The sequence below is a fragment of the Sylvia atricapilla genome, unplaced genomic scaffold, assembly GCF_009819655.1.
Source record: "Sylvia atricapilla isolate bSylAtr1 unplaced genomic scaffold, bSylAtr1.pri scaffold_96_arrow_ctg1, whole genome shotgun sequence".
Lineage (NCBI taxonomy): Eukaryota > Metazoa > Chordata > Aves > Passeriformes > Sylviidae > Sylvia > Sylvia atricapilla.
The window spans coordinates 20691-34637 of record NW_027077177.1 but is presented as its reverse complement, the minus strand read 5'-3'; positions in this window follow the sequence as shown (position 1 = coordinate 34637).

Sequence of the window (13947 nt, the reverse complement as noted above, 5' to 3'; positions counted from 1 at the left end):
CGCCAGGAGAGACTGCCGTTTCGGACCGCGCCGGACCGCCGCCGCTCCGCGCGGGCGGCGCCGCCGCCGGTCCTAGCGCAATGTCGCCGCTCGGACCCTGGACGCGGCAAGGAGGGACGGTCGGGGAAGCCGCGGTTTTTTCGGGGGTGTTCGGATCTGGGGGCTCTCGCGGGGGGATTTGGGGTTTTTCCACGTGCTCCGCGGCTTTTATGCATGCATTTGTGGAGGGGGTTACCGCGTCTGATTCCCGCTTTTCCCCTGGGGTTTCTGCCGCACTGCGCCCCCCCCCCCGTCTCTTCTAGGGCTTCTCCGGAGGGTCCTGCGCCCCCTCGGTCCCCTCTCCCCGGCTGCTTAGCCGTGAATAAACACGTTTTTGCAGCGTTCCAAGCCTCCTGTTCTTCCATTGCTTTTCGCAACACTTTTTCAACTTTTCCCCATGCTTTTAAAACTTTTCCGCTGCCGGTGGCTTTTGTATCTTCCGCCAGGGCAACTGTATATTTGTCCCACCCCTCTGAATTTAATATATATATTGGGTGTTTTATAACGCCAAAATCTGATAATCTTGCAATAGCAAGAAATAAATCCCTTTGGTCTCGCTGTTTCCAGTGGACCGCAACTAAACTCACGACCATCGTCACGGGCTTCATGCTGTCCGCGGGGTCCTGGGGGCGTCCCCCCTTTTCCTTCTCCTCCGCAGAAGTTCGGACCGGCCGACTCCTGCCCGCTGTGCCTTTTCCAAAGCGTGGCTCCCGTCCTCCGAGGTAATCGTTCCCGGGTTTACGGCACCACTTGTAGCAGTCCGCTGTTTCTGCCACAGTGGAGGCTTTGGTATTTAGACATACAGCACGACTTCCACTTTGCTTTCATGAGTGGGTCGGGTCTTGTAACAGACGCATTGTACCAATATGGCAGACGGTTACAAAAGACGTTTATTAAGTAAAAGGTTCAGGTTATATACCCTCGGGTCTTCTACTACGTCAAACAGGATATTGCCACACTTTCCGGGTTAGTAGTTGGAGTGGAAAAGTACTGGCACATGTTAGTAGAGGGTCTACATTCCTTTCAGGGGTAGCTTATCTTGAGAGGGGGATGGGGCTTGCTCTTTTCCTCTCCGTTACAGCCCGAAATCTTCCGCGCCGCCTGTCCCTATCTAACCACACCCAAATCTTCATCTCATTGTGGCTCTTCTGAGTCTTCCTGGAAGGCATTGGCATCTCATTTGAATCTCATTTCCATATCAAGAAATGGCTGTACACCTTTGACTCCACCCCCTTGTATTACACCCTGCAATAATATTTTGCCAAAAAACGTACATTGCATGCCAAATTCACTGGCCAGAAGAGGAGAACACGGAAGAATAAAGGTAGTTCAAAAAATTAGTAACCTTATTAGACAATTAATCATATGGCAAATTATTACATTAAACAATATGAACATTTCTGACGTGACAGTTTGTACATTTAACAATGTTTAATACCTCTCTGGTACTTTTAATTACAAATTTTATAGTTTCTGCAAGAGAAGTCATGGTAGGTGTTAAAGTCAAAGCAGTGCAATATCACCATCTGCTGGTCTCTTGCAATGCTTTGTGATGCTCCTGGCATCACACTGGCATGTCATGGGATGAGGCATGAGGCATCCTCTACTTCAAAGGCAGAGGAAGTAGAATCACTTCTTTTTTTCCCCAGATGGACGTTTTGCAGAAAAAATAAGTCTTTAGTCCTACTGCTCCTTATTTAAACCTAATTATTACTTGAGGCATGAGGACTGTTAGGCACATATTTAAAGTTAGCTGGTTCAAGCAGCAATGACAAATACATCTCATGCTAGAAATGGAGCAGTGCTGTAGGTTGGGGAGTGTTTGTGCTTTGGGCTGTTTTCCTTTTTGATGTGTCATTAAAGTACCTGTGGGGGAAAAGAAGGTTAAAAATAGAAAACTTTACTGCTGTTGCATTTTGGAAATAGAGTAAGGTTATCTCAGGGAAAAAAATGCAATCCTAGCTCTAGTAATACAGCAGCTAGAAAAACAAATTTATTTTTTTTTTCTATGAGAAAATGATTGCAAAATGATGATGCCCATGTATGTGATGGGTGAAATCAGAGTGTGGCCCTTGGACTGCCTAGGATAGCTTTTTTTTTGCTTATTTCCAGCAACTACTAAGCTATTTGTGTGATTTCCCTCTTGCATACCACATCATTCTGTAGAACCCAAACTCTGCTGTATTCTGAATTTAAACTATTGTGAGGTTTTCCAACAACTCCTTTCATTTTGCACTGGAATTGAAACAATACAATTTGCATTTAGGACTACCTTTTGACCTGTTACCTCTCAGCAGAAAAAAAAGCTAGCAAACTTCTGGGTATGGATAGGCTAGAGGGCTGTAGGAGAGGTGCTTCCAGAGGAATGGTTCACCCACAGACTGGTGTCTCATCATTCAGGGTTGACTGGGGAAGTGCTTGGCCTGGTTTTGTGGGGTTTGGGTAAATGGTGCCTCAATGTAAGGGAGCACCAAAGTCGCTGGCTTCTCATCAGCTCCCTCCATCATCTCATTTCCCTTCACCTGTGCAAAGGGCCATTAGGGAGGGATATACAGGAGGGTGATACTGGTAAGCCTCATCACTGCTTTGCTTGTCTTCTTTAATCCTGTCACTGTCTTTCTGTAATTGGAGGAGGGGGAGGAAAAAGGTGAGCAGGAGCAGCTCAGCTCAGTGGTGTGACTGAGGACGATGATGAATGAGAGGAGGAAACCAACAGATGTAGAGAGAACTGCCACCTTCAGCTTGTTCTTGCCATCTCACTAATGATGATGCCAGTGTCAGGCTCTGAAGCAGCTGTTACACACTCTCTTTAGGAGTGATACTGAGGTGGAAGATGTTTGCATTTGATCAGGAAATAAAAGGGACTGAGGACTTTTAAACTTTCTTGAAAGAAGATCCTGCTGTTCTAAGCCATGCTTTGATTATCGCACTGTGGATGAGATTCTTTTAAACTTGTGTGAGAATGGATGGGAGCACAGAATTCAGCAGCCTGTGTGGTGACATATCTGGCCAGATGTTTTCGAGCTTCATGTTGACTAATAGTGATTTTCTGTTTGGAGCTAAGCACTGACTTTTCAGCTGTGCACTCTGAGGCTGCCTGAGACTTCTCCAGCCTGAGCTGCAGATAGCATTCAGCATCTCTCTGAAGGTCCTGCCGCATTTTGAAATCATTCCCCATTCAGCACAGGGATGTCCAGTTGAATTGCCCTCTATAGTATCCTGGAAAACCTCTTTGTCCAAACTTCTTTGAAGTGTGGCTTTGTGATGACTTGAACACTGGTGAACCTTACCTGCAATCAGTTCCGGAAAACTTTTGGAGTAATTGCTGTAGGTCTTTAAAATTTCATTTGAAATAAAGACTACCGATAATTTATATTTATAAGCTGTCTCTGACAGTGCTGCCACACATTCATGCATGACTCAGCCACGTATTCTGAAAGTACAAATTTTTCACCCTTTGTTCAAAACAGAAATGCTGGCTTGGGTGTCTGCTCCATGTCTTGCAAATTTAGGGGCATTTTGGCTCCATTTGTGCCATCTATGGCAAAATAATTTCTGACTTTTTTATTTAACTGAAATTCCTTAAATTTATCTCTAAAACATTTTGTTGATTTTGGTACAATATATGCCTATATTCCTTTAAAAAAGTTGGTTTTATGATAAGTTAAATGATGTTCTCTCAGTTTCAGAATTAACAAACAAGTCTTCAAAATATATAGTATTTTATCGGGTTTTGAAATAGAAGTCTGATATTCTGTGTTGTGTTTTTGTTCATGTGTTAGTGAAATGATTGTCATATAATGCATGTTGTACTGCTAAGACTTAATATCTGAATTCTCTTAGACATGTAAAAAAGTTGTTATATGAAGGTGCTTCTGTGAAATGGTATTTTTTGGGTTTCTTTGCTCTACCAGTATATGGAAAATTGCACAAACTGCTGTAGTGACAAGTTGTAGTATTTTGGTTTTGATTACAGTTTGTGTATTTTAGGAGCAGGAAACAACGCTGTGCTTTTAGTATGTATTTTTAATTTTAGAAGTATCTCAGTCTTTCCATGCCATTTGTGGTGTATGGAATCAGTGGACTGTTGGCAGGATTCGTGACTCTCCTTCTGCCAGAAACACTAAATAAGCTGATCACTGAGAGCATTGAAGGCCTGCAGTCGCAGATACCAAGTCCTCAGGAATGAAGAGGCAGAGTAATTTTTTTTTACTGTACCTTTGCATTATTGTCCCCAGTATCCATGTGCAAGCCACAACTGTCTGTGTCTTGATTAGATTGTGCATTAGTGAACATGTGGTGGGAGTTTCTAAAGCCGTCTTTCTCCTGTGTTCAATGGAGATAACATTTATTCCTTGGCTCTTCAGGATGAAAAGGCAATCACCTGTTGGCATTAAATTATATACAAATAAATACTATTTTGTTTCCTTAAGAAAAAGTAAAAAAAAAAAAAAAAAAAATCAAGAATATATCCACCAACATTCCTATGCCTTTTCAGTAAAACAATCAGGCCTATTTTTCAGATATAGGATTGTGCGTTTTTATCAAGTTTGTAGTAGAACATAATCTACTGTTAATATATATTGGGAGAAGTCTTTTATTCTTCATCAGTTTCCTGTGTTTAAGCCATTTAAAGTGTTTTCCTGTTCTTGATATGCACTAAATTAAACTTCTGAAGTGGGAAATTAAATTTTTGTTTGATTCAAAAGGTACTAGAATAGAAAATGTGAAGTATATCCTGTAAGTTTGGAAATGGTCTCCCAGAAGAATTAGTTTTTAAAAAGAGGAACAGGGAGAAGATTTCTATAAAAATGGAATCGTTACCTTAGAAATAAGCAGGCTTAGTGTAGAAATAAAAAAATATGTGGTTTTCTTGTAGTTTTTCTTGATATGCTATCTTGTTAATTATCTGGTAATTATTAATCAGTTTAATCATATTACACACAATATTCTGCTTTCTTTTTATGCCAATACAGAGTACTGCTGCGTTCCGCTGAAATGGAAAAAAAAGCCCCGAGCTTCTTCAAATACTATTCCCCTTTTAATTTCTTAAAGACTCAATGAATTCTGGTTTTCACATTTAATATTAGGCTATAAAATAGGACAAGAAAAATATCACATGTAAAACATTTTTCGGTAATTATTTCTCTTCTGCGTGACAGGAAAACCAGTTAGAAGAAAATACTTGAGGATGAGGCCTGTCTGCAAAATGAAGCTGGCATTGAGAAGCTGAAGGGCAGAGTCTTGCCCCAGATGTGTGACAGGAAACGTTTGAAGGCTTGTGTATAATGCTGTTTGTAGCACGCTCAACAGTTTTTATGTGGAGGCGTGTAGGATATGGGGTTATAATTGTAAAGGTGTTTAAGGTTTACGCTGACCAGAAGGCCCTGAGGGAAAGCCACAGTTCAGGCCAGATGGTTGGAAGTCGGTTGAGCGGTGAGAGGCAGCTGGGAGTGAGGAGAGTCAGTTGAGTGACAGCTGGAAGTGAGATTGTGATTGGCTGGAGGGATGTGCAGACAGCGTATGAGCAGAACGGTGATTGGCTGGAGGGGCGCATGGACAGTGTATGAGCAGAACAGTGATTGGATTGTAGAATGTGTGGACAGCTGCACTGCAGCTGGGCCAGCCAATGGGTGCCTTCTTTCTGTTAAGTCTCAGTTACTTTGGGGAGAAATTAAAGGTATAAAAAGGGTACAATTTTTACAATAAAACGATCTCCTTTGGATGCATAAGGGGGTCCGTTTTGCTTTGTTCCCTATTGCTACTGAGGTAAATGGAAAAGATAGAATAAGTTGAGCAAAGCTTGTGAAAAAAGATCTGACAAATGCGTGCTTTAATTTAATGACTTAACAAAGCATACTTCAGAGGTTTGGACTTCTCTACAGTTTCTTAAAGTGAGGTATTAATTTATTCCACCAAATGTAATGGTTAGCTTCAGATGAAGCTATAATATTGTAATTGAAGTGATGGGTATAATTTTAAAATCTAGATGCCTTATATATTCTGTCAAGCTGGCATTGTGAAAAGGAACAGCATCCTGTATATGCTGATATTCTCTACAGGGGTTTTTTTGCCTCACAGTTTATGCCTCACGCTGTGAAGAGACCAAAGACTTGTATGGGTTGTTGACTTTAGTATGTCTACCATAAGAAACCTGAGCAGAAGACAAATAATTCTGTACTGGAAAAACTGCCAGGACTTGTAGAGGAACTTTTAAAGAATACAATGAGTAACCTTTCAGAGAAAGGTTATTAAGTTCTGGGTGTAGGTCTGGAAGGAGAAAGAATTGAATATGAATTATATATTGTATAGTATATTTAGTGATATTCCAACATATATCACATAATCAATTGGAAATTGTTCTTGCGAGGGGAACAGTGCTTGACTAACAGTTAATGTAGTTATGTTGGAGTAGATGCATCACAAAGATTACAAGTTTTTTGATGGCAAACACAATTTTATTTTAACTCTCCCCCCAATTTAAATATCTGTATTATAAATACTCCTTTTTACAGGATGTTTACCTAGGTATTTTTGAAGAGTATATGTTTGAGCTGTTCATTGGTTTAAGGTCTTAAAGAGCCAGTTTCTGGTTACTACAAAGTTGTTTATTACATAAATGCATCAGTCTTGAAGGCAAAGAGCTCTAAGTGTGCATTCTTGCTAAAAGCTATGAGGCTTAAGGTCCCAGTGGGGCATGAAGTGGCGGTCACACAGAGAGTCCAGGCCATGGGAGCAAAGGCAGATTGACAGAGACTCCCAGCCACAGGAGCAAAGGTAGATTCCTGGCCCAGGTTCCTGTTTCCAAGCAGCGTTCTCAGTGGCAGCGTCTGCAGCAGCAAAGGCTGTGGCAGCAGCAGCGACAGCACTCGTGGCATCAATCCCAGCCATAATACCTGGAAATAATATCTGGAATAATACCTGGCCAAGTCCTGGCAGCAGCTCCCTGGCCAAATCCCATTCTCGTCTTGGTGTAGATGGTAGGAGGATGGATCGATCAATCGAAGAATCGATTAATTGATGCCATTGCTCCCAAAACAGAGGATTTTTATCCGTTTTTATCCATAAGCTGTAGAGCTATTCATGGGTTTAGGTCTTAACGGGCCAAGATCAGTTTCTGGTTAATATAAAGTTGTTTATGATATAAATGCATCAGTCCCAAAGGCAGAGAGTTCTAAATGTGGTCTTACTGAAAGCTATGAGGCTTGAGATCCCAGCGGGGCAAAACAACAGCCTGACAGAGAGTCCTGGCCATGAGAACAGGGGCCGTTTCCTGGCCCACAGGAGAGAGGGTGTCTTGGGTTATATAACCGAAAAATGTTTATTCTTTTCCATCTGTTGAAACCAGTTGGGGAGTCGTTTTCCTTATCTCTTGTAACTCCAAGGGGGAGGGGGGCAGCTGCCCTTCTGATAATGGGCCAGCTGTCTCTTTCCACCCTGCGGGGGATATCTTTTGGTAATGAGCCATCAAGGCTCACCAATGACATGACACATTACATCATCCCATTGTGAGATGCTCCACCCAGTGGAGAAACCAAACTGTTCCTACTCCGATAAAAACTGAGAGGTAGGGACACCAGGCGTTGTGGTTTTCCACTGGATTTCTGAAGGAAGACCGGACCCATCTCACCATTACTGGACCCTGTTTTTTCTACAAGGACCATCTCTACTCCAACAGAACTACATCTGTTACTCCAGGAGGGCTTTCTTTGGACTGCTTCCAACACCCTGACCAACAGGGTGTCAGGTTGTGTTTCTGACTGTCAGGGTTTCTAGGATTTACTGTTTGTTCTGTTTACTTGTTTTGTACTACTACATTTGTGTTCTTAATATTTCTAGTAAAGAATTGTTATTCCTATTCCCAAATCTTTGCCTGAGGAGCCTTTAATTGCAAAATTTTAATAATTTGAAAGGGAGGCGGTTTACATTCTTCATTCCAAGGGAAACTCCAGCTTTTCCTGGCAGATACCTGTCTTGCCAAAACCAAGACAGAGGGATTGAGAGTATCCTGGTGAGATATTAATTTTAAAGAATTAAGGACTTTAGTTAAAGTAGACGTGGACTTGCTGACGTAGACTTCCCTTTACATTTTGAAGAATAAAGGACTTTAGTTAAACTAGACATTGCTGACGTAGACTCCCCTTATACATTGAAACTTCCTTTTTTTAACATAAGCCGGATTTAAGGAGACTTGTCAACTTAATCAATAGACTCCAAGAACACAATGTGATCATAAATCAGATAGTCTTGAGAAAACAGGATCCAGGTGTCACCAACACTAAAAGGTTAAAAAGGCAAAGTGAGGAAGACCCATCTTACTTCATCATTTTGAGACCCCACCCCCTAAAAAGGACCACCGACCCATTTCAAAGAACAAACTACGCATGCTTAATTGCTTTTTGGCTAATTACCATACGAAGCGGGGAATGGGATGGACCAGAGTCATGAATATGCATTTGTGTTTTGGGTATTCAACACTTTTGTACATAAAAAGACCCTGTGATCATCTGTAAATTGCACGTGTGTATTTGGGAGCTATCCCGCACGCTGCCCGGCGTCATAATAAACATCCACTTTCTAACTTCAAACTGTTAGAGAGTCTTTGTCCGTCATAGTTGGATATTGGTATTAGATCAATATCCATATATTTTTAACAAATCATTTTGGCGACCGCGGCAGGACACTGCTCTCTCTGGCTGAGGGGCCATCGGGGTCTGGGACCCCTCAGGGCACCCGCCCAGAATTTCCTGGGAAGAGGGGCTCCCGTGGCCCCGCTGACACCCCCGGGGAAAGACCAGAGCCTGCTGGAACTACGGACAAAAGGTATGTTTAAAATATTGGGAACAGGTACCTTGGAATAGAGGCGGCTTATAAGTCATAAGAGACGTCTTATGCAAAGCAGAAGCCTGACTGGGTTTTGGAAACTCCGCGGAGTCTTGTAAATGGTTGGTTGTGTTCCAGGTAGAGCTGGTAACTTGTAGCTCCCTCCCGTAGAGGGGAGGGCAGCAGTGGCCCCAGGGCCGTAGGTTTTGTTGTTTGGGGAGCAGTGGTGGCTCCGATCTCGGCTTGTAGTTTAAAGGTGCGCCTTGGTGATCCATAATCTGAAACGCCGGCCCGAGTTTTGGGGCACGGAAGGTGCTGTCTTGGGTCATGGTCCTGCGCCGAAGGTGTGTGTGTGTGTGGTCCTGTGGTTTGGTGATTGTGTGCGTTTTGGTGAGGAAAAGAATCATTTGTGTACCGTATGTGTTGTGGTTTGTAAAAGCTTGTGTAGTACGCGTTTTGGTTTGTGTGACTTTGCTGCGTGTTACTAACCTTTGTGAGTGTTTTTGGAAGTTTTGCAAGTTTATGTCGTGATTGAAGTGTATCTGTAATTTGAATCAGTGTGTTGTTTAGTAGAAAAACATCTGTGGGTGAACAAATTGTTTAAAAGAAAAGGAAAAAAAAGGAAAAACAAACAAACAAACAAAAAAAAAAACCCAAGCAAGGGTAAGGGGTTTCCTTTTCAAAGTGAATGCCCGACACAGCCGCGGTGATTGGGGGTGATTTGTTTTCCCGGTAACCGCAGAGGAATCTAGGCTTGCGCAACCTCAAGCCACGTCCCTTAGCTCTATGTAAGACGCGGAGAGGTTTTGGCGAGTGGATGTTTTAGTTAAAAAGAAATATTCTTATCTGTTTGTGAGGTTTGCAGTTGCCAGTGTGTGGTAGTATCTTAAAGTGCTGGTGGCTTAATCCTCAACCACAGAGGAGCAGAAAAGCAGTGTAAGATCAAGGTCTCCCCCGCTTCCCCGCTTTCCTGTGGAAGGGTCTGTGCTACGTCCCGGCTGAAATCTGTGGGAATTTTGGCAAGACCTTGTTGAATTTTTTTGGTTCAATGTGTTTAGGGGCGCAAGGGACCCTGGCTGTTTCTTTTGTGAGCCTAAAACTGTTGGTGTTTGAAGCCAGGTCCCCGCAGAAAAGGGAAACCCGGTCTAGCAGCTTTTGATTGTGTGCAGAGAACGGAAAGCCCAGTGCCAGCCGAGGTGGCCGGGATTTTAGTAGAATTGTTGGATTCCTGCGAGAACTCGGTTGATACTCTGCAAAGTTCACATTTGTTAATTTTAATTATTTTAGTAGTAATATACCCAAGGCAAGGCATAACAGAAGACCCGGTTTAATAAGTGATTAATAACCAGCAATTTGGGGTCAAGTGCCTGGCTGATTGTGTAGTGGGTTTTTTAAGAGGAAATTTTTTTTCCTCTGTTCTTTTTTTTCTTTTTTCCTTTTTGTGTGTCAAAAGGCATTGGGAAAAATAGGATCCTGAATATGGGAGCAAATGAAAGCAAAGAGATTCCCAGAGGAAGCCCTTTGGGGTGCATTTTAACACACTGGAAAGAGCTGGTGGGTTGTGATGGTACAGAAACCAGGAGGGAGCTGGTCAAGTTATGTACACAGTGGTGGCCACTCTATAAACTTGATGAGGGAGTGAAGTGGCCAGCAAATGGTACACTGGACTATGAGACACTATTACAGTTAATGCTTTTTCTCCGGCGGGAACAAAGGTGGTCAGAAGTGACATATGCAGATATGTTTTTCAGCCTTCGAGATCACCCTGAGTAGCAAAGGCATTGTGGAATGAAGCCTCCATCTGATCCTTTAGTACTGGCACTTGAAAAGGACAATAAAGCTACTAAAGGGAAGCCCAAACGTTGCTGCAGCACCTGCTCTATAAATCAGAGGTGCACAACTCCTGACAAGGTATACCAAGTAGAGGCTTTAGAACAGGAGACAGAAGACATACTTAAACCACCTCCAAAAAGACAGGAAAGGGGGAGGGTGGGGGGAAATGCAGACTTCATCTTCCCTTGGAAGGACAGCAACTAAGGCAGGGATTTCTCCACCCACTCCTGAACCATACCCACCACTGCCTAGCAGTGACAGTGAGTGGGATGAACCTGAACTTCCCCTGTCAGCCCCCAAACTTCCCCCACAAGGGCCTATAGCATCCAGGGCCCGAAAACAAACCACAGGGGTCATACAAGCATACATACAAGCAGATAAGCAATGACCTCTGATGGAGAAACAAAACTGATTAAAGTTCCCTTTTCCTCAATTGATTTAGAGATCTGGGAAAAGAGTGCTAAGGGTTATCGAAGTGATCCAATAGGGGTTGCTAAGAAAATGAAGTTTATAATTAAGCAGCATTTACCTGATTGGGCAGACCTCAAATTGCTGTTTGATGCCTTAACAGAAACGGAAAAGCAATTAGTTTTGAAAGTGGCTAAAGACCCAGGTTGGGACAATTAAAAACATACCAAAAATTGATAGTAGACGGGCTAAAAAAGAGCAATCTTCAAAACCATAATTTAGTCAGCACTATATGCTGTCAAACAAGGCCCCTCCCAGACACCTTGTGAATTTCTAGATCACCTGCAAGATGCGATGCGCTGACACACCACCCTGGATCCTGGATCTAATGAAGGGACACAGCAATTAATAAATTTAGTTTTAGGACAGTCTACAAGAGACATCAGCTGGAAACTCCAGAAGATCCGGGGTCCAGACAGCTGGAATCTAGACGGTTTACTGGATGAGACCTGAAGAGTTTAATTCTTAATAGACAGCAGGGCAACATTTTCAGTGCTAAATAAGGTCCTAATACCTGTAACCAATGACTATGTTATGGTAAAAGGAGCGACTGGCCAATCTGAAAGAGGTTACTTTTGCGAACCACTGGAGTATAAATTGGGAAAATTATTTTGGAGGTAAAGTAGGAAAAAAAAAAAAAAAAAAAAAAGTATCAAGTGTTTCCTGGAGTGTGGGCTTCTAACATACCAGGCAGGGCAAAGAATGCACTACCAGTACAAATCAAACTTAAAGAAGGAGAACAGCCAGTAAGAGTTAAACAATAACCCCCAAAAGAAAGAAGATAGAGAAGGGATTAGTCCAATTATTGAGAACTTTCTGATTTTAGCACTCCTCTCCTGCCAGTGAAGAAGCCCCACTGCTCATACAGGTTAGTACAGGACTTAAGGGCTGTTAACAAGATAACTTTAAACCTGTATCCAGTAGTTGCTAATCCTTATACCTTGTTAAATTGTTTAACTCCCGAACTAACCTGGTTTACCGTTTTAGATTTGAAGGATGCTTTCTTTTGCCTCCCTCTCCATGAAGCCAGCCAGAAAATCTCTGCATTTGAGTGGGAGAACCCCAAAACAGGATGGAAGAACCAGCTCACATGGTGTGTGCTTCCCCAGGGGTACAAGAATTCACCCACTATATTTGGGGAGCAGCTTGCAAAGGACTTAGAGTCTTGGGTACCTCCACCAGGAGAAGGTCAGTTGCTCCAGTACCTCCTAATAGCCACCCAGACCCAAGAAACATGCGTGGACTGGACGGTAAGCCTCCTAAACTTTTTGGGCCTGCAGGGGTATTGAGTATCTCAAAAGAAAGCCCAAATAGTGACCTGGGCTATGAAGTGAGTGCTGGACAAAGAACCCTAGGGCAAGATCGCAAAGAGGCAATATGCCAGACCCCAAAGCCTCAGACAGTGAAGGAACTCAGAACCTTTTTAGGTATGACAGGATAATTATGGATTATTTGTTAAACCTCTGTATGCCTTGATCACGGAAGGAAGCAGAGATCTTCAATGGACAAAAGAAGCAGCTCAAGCTTTTGACCAGCTAAAGAAGGCCCTCATGTCAGCACCAGCCTTGGGACTTCCAGATGTGAGTAGGCCATTCTTTTTGTTTTCTCATGAGAAGCAAGGGATTGCTTTAGGGATACTAGCACAAAATCTGGGTCCATATTGAAGGGTAGTTGCCTACGCCTCTAAACAGCTGGATACGGCAGCTAAGGGATGGCCAGGGTGTCTCAGAGCCATTGCAGCAGTGGCAGTGAACATCCAAGAGGCACACAAGTTCACCCTGGGTCAGAAGGTGTGCTAGTGTCTCACACAGTGTCTACAGTCCTGGAAACGAAAGGGGGGCACTGGCTCTCCCCACAGAGATTCCTGAAGTACCAAGCTATACTGGTGGAACAAGATGATGTTGAGATTGTGGTAACTAACATTGTGAACCCAGCTTCCTTCCTCAGCAGCAGTATGGGAGAACCAGTGATCCATGATTGCCTGGAGACCATTGAAGCCACCTACTCCAGTCGCCTGGATCTGAAAGATACCCTGCTTGAAAATGACTGATGGGAGCAGCTATGTCATCAGTGGAAAGAGACATGCTGGGTACGCAGTTGCCACAAGCAGAAAGGTAATAGAGTCCAAACCATTACCAACAAATACCTCTGCACAGAAGGCTGAGATAATTGCCTTAATTCGAGCTCTGGAGCTGGCAAAAGGAAAAAGAATTAACATCTATACGGACTCAAGGTATGCATTTGGAGTAGTTCATGCACATGGAGCCATTTGGAAAAAGAGAGGACTGTTAAACTCACAAGGAAAGAACATTAAACACGCACAAGAAATATTGAGACTGTTAGATGCAGTGCAACTGCCTGAAAAGGCAGCCATCATGCACATCAAGGCACACCAGAAAGTGAGCTCGGAGTTGGAAGAGGGGAACATGCTGGCGGATAGAGAGGCAAAAGAAGCAGCAAAAAGTAAGATAACTGATGATTTCTATTGAAGGTAAGCCAATATACAACAAAAAGGATAAGAGACTTATTAAGGCAGAAAAGGCAAGTTATAACCAGGAGGGATGGGCTGTGACAAAAGAAGGAAAACTTGTAGTACCCTCCTATTTGTTGTGGTCTTTAGTACAGAGGGAACATAAGAAAACACACTGGGGACAAGTAACTCGTCAGTGTAGTCTTTGCCTCCGAACTAATCCCAAAAACACCCCAAAGCCTAAAGTGGGACAAATTGGGAAAGGCTGTGGACCTGGGCAACAATGGCAAATTGACTTTACAGAGCTGCCCAGG